This window comes from Callospermophilus lateralis, unplaced genomic scaffold (genome assembly GCF_048772815.1).
Source record: "Callospermophilus lateralis isolate mCalLat2 unplaced genomic scaffold, mCalLat2.hap1 Scaffold_181, whole genome shotgun sequence".
Taxonomy (NCBI): domain Eukaryota; kingdom Metazoa; phylum Chordata; class Mammalia; order Rodentia; family Sciuridae; genus Callospermophilus; species Callospermophilus lateralis.
The window spans coordinates 196,036-206,463 of record NW_027512846.1 but is presented as its reverse complement, the minus strand read 5'-3'; positions in this window follow the sequence as shown (position 1 = coordinate 206,463).

Genomic DNA, 10,428 nt, shown 5'->3' with positions numbered 1-10,428 from the left:
AAAAAATAGTGATTCTTTTTCTTGGTGACATGTTATCTTCCAAAATTCTTATCCTTTGTGAAAAACAATGATAATTTTGTAGTGCTGAATTACATCCTTATAAAGCCTATTTTATTTCCTCAATTTTAATCATGGATCTAAATTTATATTAAAATGTATTGAACATTTTAGATTGTGTATTATAAGCCCACAAACTAAGCTAACTATTTTACTTAATGATCCATATCTTCAAATATACAAGTCTATTTTACCCACAATGAATTAAAGTAACAGTCAAAGAGAAACATAAAATGAGATAAACATCCACAATGAAAAGAGGAGGTGATCTCCAGTGACAAAAGACTTCAAAGAACTTCTGGAAAACAATAAAGTCTGGAAGCAGATTAAGGATGCATTTGAGTTCTAATTAGGGCTCCCAGGGAGGTAGACTAATACCATGACTAGGCATCTTGGAAGTCCATGAGTGAGTATGCTTCAGATCAGCACAACGGAAATAAAGGGAAGGAAGCACGTTTGGGTGCACAGAATCTGGGGTTGCAGTCTGATCTCAAAGGAGCTTCTGCTTACTCAAAGTGAAATTTTGGAGCTGTCTTGCACTCTCATATTTGTTCCTACATTGAGACATGGAGTGTGATTTACATGAGTTCCAAACAATCTTGAGTGTAGGAAGCCTTGAATGGTCATAGCCACAAAACTCTCTTCTCCTGATGAAAGTATTTTTAAAAGACCACTTTCAGCAATTGTCTGGCAAATGAGTCCTTCAGTCCTAATGGTGCCATAAAGCACAGTTCCCTATAGTGACACCACAAAAATTCACTTTTTAATCTATGTTCTGTACTTAGTTTATGGTACTGGTGAGACTCTATTCCTGAAGAAAACTTATAAGAAGGGAAAACAGTGCAATTAATTACAGTTTTGACAGCTGTGTTAATTGAATGTCATACTAATGGTCATCTTATGTCTCTTCTGTTGTTCATTTTAAATCCTCTAAAAATATTTCTTTTGATCTCTATAACTTATCTGATTGAGTGAAACTTATACTCTTCCCCAAATTATTTGAGCCTCCTCACCATAATTTTCTCAAGAAACAACTACTACTCTTTTTTTTAACCATTCCTGTAGGGCAAGTGAGTACTAAAAAGTAGAAAATAGGATCATCTGTTTTCAAATTGCATTATCTGATTTTTGTCTTTATTGCAACATGGAATAAATGTCCTTCTGTTAAGGAGAATGAAGTGACCTAGCTAGGATTGTAATTTCTTCTCTTCCTTTCTGTTTTCTTAGTACATAGAATTTAGAGTTCTCATGTGCAGTTTAAATTTTATTTGGAATCTTGTTAGACATTCTGTTGGAAACGTGTCCTCTTAAATAATTAGAATTTCTAAAACTGGAGGATGCAGAAGAATGGTGTAAGAAAATATAATTGCCAAGTTGGTTAATGGAAATGATCGTGAGTGAGGACTCTTCAACTTTGACTTTCTGGCTCCTGGATGTATGTAGTCTATCTCTTGGTAGCACAAACTGATATAATGAAATTTAAGTCATGGTCTTTATCTACCTACTGGGGAGCCCTAATTAGAACTCAATATTCCAGTATTCTACCATGCCAGTAGCTTTTTGTTTCTTTTGTAGATGATAATAGAGTTGATACCATGGTCATAGACCAATAGTAATATCTTTATTTTTGTTAGTGTGGTCTGATTCAATTTTAGGCATAATCTCTTGACACTTTATTAGTGGTGTTTGCTTAGCATTTATTGTCTCTAAAAGCAAAATGTAAAAAAAAAGTTTGAGTTGTATGTGCTTTCGTATGTGATAGCATGAAATCCCATGATTTACACTGCATTGTCTCTCTCCTTATTACTGTACCCCCCAAATTTTATAGTCATCAAAAGTTTCTTCTAGACCCTTGATCAAGTCTTGATTTCTTCCTATTAGTTTATGTACCTTATTACCTGAGGTAACTTCTTTATCCACATAAAATTAAGGATGAAGTGTGCTGCCAAGTATTCTGCTCTTTAGAACGAGTTTTTTTTTTTTCATTTTTTAAGGCTAACCCTGAAAAATACTGTACAATGGTCTTATTTTATTTCAGTTTACTTCTAAATGAAGAAAACTCATATTTATTTCTAGTAATATTTTTATAAAGGTTCACCAATTTCCTCTTCTATCTGATTTGCAAAAGGGACCTTTTTCCAAAGAAGGAAATGAATAGGTGTTGTACAATTTCTTTGCTCTGAAATTGATTGGGGTTTTCTGAAAAAGATTGTAACTTCAGTGACTATCTTCAGGGGAAATGCCAAGGAAGATATACAGTAAAATAAGTAGGAACTATCAATTGATTATACCTTTGTAACTTAAGTAAGGTTTTTGAAGTACTATATGACTTTAATGTCTCTCTGCCTTCCATTTAAAATCAAAATATAAATTTCATCTTTATTTTTATGTATCACCAATAACTTTATAAAAATACAATTTACACCTATTTTTTCTAATCCTTTTCATGATTTGTCTATTTTCTTGATTATATGATTTTTTATAACTGATACTAACTTGATAATCTGTATCATTTCCTGGTTTACAAACACTTATGGATTTTTGTATCTTTTTTAGTTATAGTTGGCCTCCAGTAACTAAGGGAAAGACCCCTTTCTGTCTGCTCCTCCCAGACCTCTTCCAGTCTCTCAGCTTCCCAGACCCTTATGCAGTTGGTTGTAAATTCTACAAACTTTTTCACTATTTTCAAGACTAAAAAAATATTAAAAAATTTAAGAAATACTTTGAAAAAATGTGCAGGGAGAAAGCAGTAACATATTTTTTCATAATTAGGCTTTCTAATTTTTTTTTAACATTTGTCTGTATTTAATGTGGTTCAGCCACTGATACTTCATCAAATTAACAGTTTCTTTGCTGAGTTCAGGTGACCAAGGAATAGCCACACCCTCAGAACAAAACAAACACACACACAAAAAAAAAAAACAAAGAAAAAAAACAACACAGAATCATCTTTAACCTAACTTTTTAAGGATGTTTCAGATCTCCATAAGATTCTGCGTTTAGTTGAATTTTAACTTCTTTTTGTATTTGAAGAGAGTGTGACTCTTGAACTTGAAACCTTTTATTCTAAGTAATTTTGTGGATTCTGATGAGGTTAAGGGGGTGAGAGGGTGAAGGGAAAGTGGAGGATTCTTTTGTATCATAACATGAAGTTTCCCACACAATCTGCTTTCAGGTGCCAGACTTCAAGTTTTTTTTACACTGGTATACTTTGATTATTTTTACTTCCCCTTTACCCAAAAGTTTTAACAGCATTTTATCAAACTGCCCTATTAAGAACAATTTTAAAAAATATAATTATAGTTCACTTCACCAGTCTGCACTTATTGCGATGGTTTCACTCCCCTGCTATGCCACTTTTTGGTGTCTGAAAAATAAACATAGTATTTTCCATATTTTACCCAGTTTCCTATAAGTATATACTGGAAAGAAAATCAGGTCTGGAAATATTCCACTTTGATTGAATGCTATATTCAAGAAAATAAAATTTAAATATGCTAAATATATCTCCAGAATTTCTCAAGTAGCTACGCTTAAAAAAAAAAAAAAAAAAAAAGAATATCCTGAATAGAAAAACATGGTCAGCTTCAAGAAAGCAAGAATAGAACCCAAGTATTTATCACTAATGATGGATTATAGATGAAAAATACAGAATAACCTCATGATTTAAAGGAAAACTAGTATTCAATCTGGTATTCTAAACTGAAGCAGACTGTCCTTTAATGATAAATAAAAATAGATTTTCATAAATGATAAAATTCTAAAAAGTTATTTTCTGTGCCTCATTTCAAAGAGAGTTACTCAAAATAGAAGAAACATAAAAGAAAGGGAGCTGAATTTGTGGACGAAACAGTGGCTGTAACTACAGAGCTGAAGAAAGTTATGCTAATTCTTCAGTAGACTTTGAAAATGGTTTTGTTAGCATACCTCAGTCCTACCATCAAAATGATGGTTTAATAGAAATATTAGCTAGTGAGTAGTCAAGTGACTAAATGTAGTAAAAGTTAGAAGATTTTAGTGATCTATTTTCCTCACCACACACACAAAAAAATGAATATTAGAAAATACAGAAAAAACAAATTGAGGAAAAAGAAAGTAAAATCCCAATAAACACAAATAATGGAAAGTCAAATTCTGCATATGAAATACAGTAAAATGTGCAATATTTTAACATTTGATGGGATAGAACAAAGTAGTATTGATTGTTCTTGATGGGAAGAACATCCCTCCATGAGCAGCATTCATGTCCTGATATTGGATGTCAGAAAGGCTAATGAATTAGACAAAGAAATCATTCTTACTTCTGGTGTGTATTTTGCAATGAAAACTATTTTAAAGTCAAATCTGTGAAAATTCCTTATGGTTTTTAAACTTTATAAATTTTATGTAGACAAAGAATGCAACACATAATTATTTTTAAAAGAGACAAACTAACTGATGAAGCATGAACACAGGGACTTTTAACTATTAAATAATAGAGTGGGGTGTAGTGGTATGTACAGATGCTGATACTCAGAAAAAATAAAGTGTCCAATGTAGATTAAGCAGGAAATCACAGAACACATATCATTATGATTACATAAAGGATAACCAATTAAACACTAAAGCCTTTTAATATTTGACTCTTTGACCTTAAGAGAAAGAAATGGCCCCATAAGCTAAATTGTTTTTCCTCCATCTCTCATTGCAATTGGAGAAAATAATGGGAATCCTTAATACTTTGTGAAGGATCTTCTATGTATATATTTCAAAATTATGATCAATATCAGACAACTAGTACTAGGTATTGCTAAATTTAGTTGCCTTTTAGAACTTGACATAGTTGCAGATAGAGTGGAGGCTACTGATTTGGGTGTAAATTTTGGAAACTACTGTTTTATATAGTCCTAGGAATTGAACCCAGGGGTGATTTATTACTCATATATATTCACAATTCTTCAGTATTTTATTTTGAGACTGGTCTCAGTTACCAAGGCTGGCCTCGAAGTTTTGATCCTTCTGCCTCAGACACTATGATTTTTGAGATTACAGGTGTGTACCACCACATCAAGCCTGTACACTATCTTTTATTTTTTTTACAAGAATATAATAATCAAAACTATTTTAAATATCCCTGCTTTTTCTTTGTTATAGAATATTCAATACTACCTTCCCAAATTTGTTTTCACCATCACATTCTTTTTTTTTTTTTCAAAAGGCCAATCTTCATGTTGTGTAGTTATACATTTTTTTTTAAAATATACTCAATACATGGATCCAACATGGCGGCCGGCGAGGAAGCTGCACTTTCAATATCTCCACATTAACGGGATCAGAAACACCAATTAAAACAGCTACATTCTACCTACTGAGGATCTTCTAGCAAAATTCCGTTGAAAGGAGACCTGCCGAGAATTAGTAAGTTTATTAGACGTGACAGTTTGCCCCAGACAAGTGAAACTTGACCGGCAGCGCGGGCTCAGAGTCCAATCCCGCGGCCACCCGCCGCTTCTGCAAGCGGCAGGCGGCCCAGAGCAGCGCGGCAGAAGGGTCCCCGCCCAGCCAGCAGACAGCTCCCTCCATCCCGGCTACCCTGGCGGCCCTGCTTTCGCTCGGCGAACAGCCACCCCACCCGGCTGGTTCTTAGCCACGCGGCTGCAGTCACCCGGCTTTACAAGCGGCCCCCGGCGGCCCTGCTCGGCCAGAAGGGTCCCTGCCCGGCCGACAGACAGCTTCCGCCATCCCGGCTACCCTGGCGGTCCCGCTCTTGCCCTGCAAACAGCCACCCCGCCCGCCTGGGTCTTAGCCACACGGCTGCAGCCACCCGGCTTTACAAGCGCCCCCGGCGGCCCTGCTCGGCGAGAAGGGTCCTCGCCAGGCCGGCAGACAGCTCCAGCCATCCCGCTCTTGCTCTGCAAACAGCCACCCCGCCCGCCTGGTTCTTAGCCACGAGGCTGCAGCCGCCCGGCTTTACAAGCGCCCCCGGCGGCCCTGCTCGTCGAGAAGGGTCCCTGCCCGGCCGACAGACAGTTTCCACCATCCCGGCTACCTTGGCGGCCCCGCTCTCGCCCTGCAAACAGCCACCCCGCCAGCCTGGGTCTTAGCCACGTGGCTGCAGCCACCTGGCTTTGCAAGCGCCCCCGGCGGCCCTGCTCGGCGAGAAGGGTCCCCGCCCTGCCGGCAGACAGCTCCCGCCATTCCGCTCTTGCTCTGCAAACAGCCACCGCGCCCGCCTGGTTCTTAGCCACGAGGCTGCAGCTGCCTGGCTTTACAAGCGTCCCCGGCGGCCCTGCTCAGTGAGAAGGGTCCCTGCCCGGCCAACAGACAGTTTCCGCCATCCCGGCTACCCTGGCGGTCCCGCTCTTGCCCTGCAAACAGCCACCCCGCCCGCCTGGGTCTTAGCCACGTGGCTGCAGCCACCCGGCTTTACAAGCGCCCCCGGCGGCCCTGCTCGGCGAGAAGGGTCCCCGCCCTGCCGGCAGACAGCTCCCGCCATTCCGCTCTTGCTCTGCAAACAGCCACCCCGCCCGCCTGGTTCTTAGCCACGAGGCTGCAGCCGCCCGGCTTTACAAGCGCCCCCAGCGGCCCTGCTCGTCGAGAAGGGTCCCTGCCCGGCCGGCAGACAGCTCCCACCATCCCGGCACTCCTGGAGGCCCGCCCACTCTGCGAAGGGTCACCCCGCCCGGCTCTTAGCCACGCGGGCGCCATCTGCCTGGCTCTGTGGGCGCCCCCGGCGGCCCAGTGCAGCCAGAAGGGTCCCCGCCTGGCCCGACAGAAGGCACGTGCCCTTCCGGCTCTGCTAACGGCCCTGCCCACCCGGGAAAGGGCTCCCCCCCTTGAGAGGATGGGAAGGAAATCTAACCAAGCCTCTATGAATTAGCGAACTGGGATCTAAAACCAGAGATTGTGTCAGACCAGAGACAAGCCAGTTCCACCTCTCCCTTCGGTCACTCCTGCAAGGAGCCAGGGGCCCGCCATAGCAGAGAGGGGAAGTCACCAAAGATCGGCCAAAGAGATTCCTTCCCAGCGGATTCTAAATTAGCAGGAGCGGCGAGGGAGCCGGCCGGAGCTGGCGGGAACCACGGCAGGGGCACGGGAACCGGCGGGAGCTGAGGCGGCGCTGACGCAGGAGCCGGCGGGAGCCGCGCGGCGCGGGTCTCCCAGCTACAGCTCCCACCAGTGCTGACAACTGAGGTCTCTTGCACCAGATACGGGGGCGTGGCTACCAGAAGGTAAGCAAATTTGCTGGGGGTTCTCAGTCCCAAGCTCTACAAACTTAGGGCCTGAGGGAGGCAAACAAGGAGAGTGTGCCCAGGCACTAATGAAACAGCTGCTCCACGCATGTGCAAGGTAGGCGGAACCGTGACCACCGACAAAACAGGCCCAGTGGCCCGCCAGATACATCGCCCCGGTCGGGGGAGGGGCAGAGCCGCCACCAGCGCCTTTTAGGTAGACAGATCTGCAACCGACAGACAGAACAGGCCTAGTGGCCAGCGGAGGGGCAAAGCCGCTGCTCACGCCTGCAAGGTAGGCGGACCTGTGACCACCAAAAGAACAGGCCCATCGAAAGTACAGGTACAGCGGCCTCCTGGCGTGGAAGGCACATTGCCTCAATTGGAGGAGGGGCAGAGCCACCGCCAAAGCCTGCGAGGGAGACTTTGCAGCTATACAAGAGCAATATAAATATATAGGGGGAAAAATCAATAACACAACAGTTTCACCAAGCAGAAAGAAACGCGATCAGTATGAAAAGACAAGGAAAGAAAGGACCACAAGCAATGCAGGTCAACTCAACTTTAGAAGAGGTAATATCTGCAGCAGATGGAATGTCAGATAAAGAATTCAGGATATACATGCTTCAGATGATCTGGAGTCTCAAGGAAGACATTAGACAGCAAAATCAGACAATGAAAGACCACTTCGACCACTTTGACAATAAATTACATAAACAAATCCAAGAAGCAAAAGATCAATTATACAGGGAGATAGAGGTTATAAAAAACAAACAAACAGAAATCCTGGAAATGCAGAAAACAATAAACCAACTTAAAAACTCCATTGAGAATACTACCAGCAGAGTAGAACACTTAGAAGATAGAACATCAGACAATGAAGACAAAGTATTTCAACTGGAGAAGAACATAGACAGCTCAGCAAAGCTGTTAAGAAACCATGAGCAGAACATTCAAGAAATATGGGTTAACATAAAGAGATCCAACTTAAGGGTCATGGGGATACAGGAAGGTATTGAGGTCCAAACGAAAGGAATGAGCAATCTATTCAACGAAATAATACGAGAAAACTTCCCAGACTTGAAGAATGAGACAGAATCCCAAATCCTAGAAGCCTACAGGACGCCGAATGTGCAAAATCATAAGAGATCCACACCTAGACACATTATAATGAAGATGCCCAACATACAGAATAAGGAGAGAATTTTAAAAGCTACAAGAGAAAGGAAGCAGATCACATTTAGGGGTAAACCAATCAGGATAACAGCTGATCTTTCAACACAGACTCTGAAAGCTAGAAGATCCTTGAATAACATATTTCAAACACTGAAAGAAAAGGGGTTCCAACCAAGAATTGTGTATCCCACGAAATTAAGCTTCAGGATGGAAGATGAAATTAAAACCTTCCATGATAAACAAAAGTTAAAAGAATTTGCAGCTAGAAAACCAGCTCTTCAAAACATCCTCGGCAAAATATTACAGGAAGAGGAAATGGAAAATATCAATGAAAACCAACAGCGGGAGGTAGTACAGTAAAGGTGGGGGGGAATAATCAAAGAGGAAAACAAACCATGTTTAGTAACATAAATAAACAAATATGGCTGGAAGAACAACCCATATCTCAATAATAACTCTAAATGTTAATGGCTTAAACTCACCAATTAAGAGACACAGGCTAGCAGAATGGATCACTAAACAAGACCCAACAATATGCTGCCTTCAGGAGACGCATTTGATAGGAAAAGACATACATAGACTGAAGGTGAAAGGTTGGGAAAAATCATATCACTCATATGGACTTCGGAAACAAGCAGGAGTGTCCATACTCATTTCAAATAAAATAGATTTCAACCCAAAGTTAATCAAAAGGGATGAAGAGGGACACTACATACTTCTCAAGGGAACCATACACCAACAAGACATAACAATCATAAATATATATGCCCCAAACAATGGTGCAGCTATGTTCATCAAACAAACTCTTCTCAAGTTCAAGAGTCTAATAGACCACCATACAATAATCATGGGAGACTTCAACACACCTCTCTCACCACTGGACAGATCTTCCAAACAAAAGTTGAATAAGGAAACTATAGAGCTCAATAACACAATTAATAACCTAGACTTAATTGACATATATAGAATATACCACCCAACATCAAGCAGTTACACTTTTTTCTCAGCAGCACATGGATCCTTCTCAAAAATAGATCATATATTATGTCACAGGGCAACTATTAGACAATATAAAGGAGTAGAGATTATACCATGCATATTATCTGATCATAATGGAATGAAATTGAAAATCAACGATAAAAGAAGTAAGGAAAAATCGTGCATCACTTGGAGAATGAACAATAGGTTACTGAATGATCAATGGGTTATAGAAGACATCAAGGAGGAAATTAAAAAATTCTTAGAGATAAATGAAAACACAGACACAACATATCGGAATCTATGGGACACATTGAAAGCAGTTCTAAGAGGAAAATTTATTGCTTGGAGTTCATTCCTTAAAAAATGAAAAAACCAACAAATAAATGATCTAATACTTCAACTCAAAATCCTAGAAAAAGAAGAGCAAAACTACAGCAAAAGAAGTAGAAGACAAGAAATAATTAAAATCAGAGCTGAAATTAATGAAATCGAAATGAAAGAAACAATTGAAAAAATTGACAAAACTAAAAGTTGGTTCTTTGAAAAAATAAATAAAATCGACAGACCCTTAGCCACGCTAACAAAGAGAAGAAGAGAGAGAACTCAAATTACCAGCATACGGGATGAAAAAGGCAATATCACAACAGACACTTCAGAAATACAGAAGATTATCAGAAATTATTTTGAATCCTTATACTCCAATAAAATAGAAGATAGTGAAGGCATCGATAAATTTCTTAAGTCATATGATTTGCCCAGATTGAGTCAGGAGGATATTGACAACCTAAACAGACCAATATCAATTGAGGAAATAGAAGATACCATCAAAAGACTACCAACTAAGAAAAGCCCAGGACCGGATGGGTATACAGCAGAGTTTTTCAAAACCTTTAAAGAGGAATTAACACCAATACTTTTCAAGCTATTTCAGGAAATAGAAAAAGAGGGAGAACTTCCAAATTCATTCTATGAGGCCAACATCACCCTGATTCCTAACCAGACA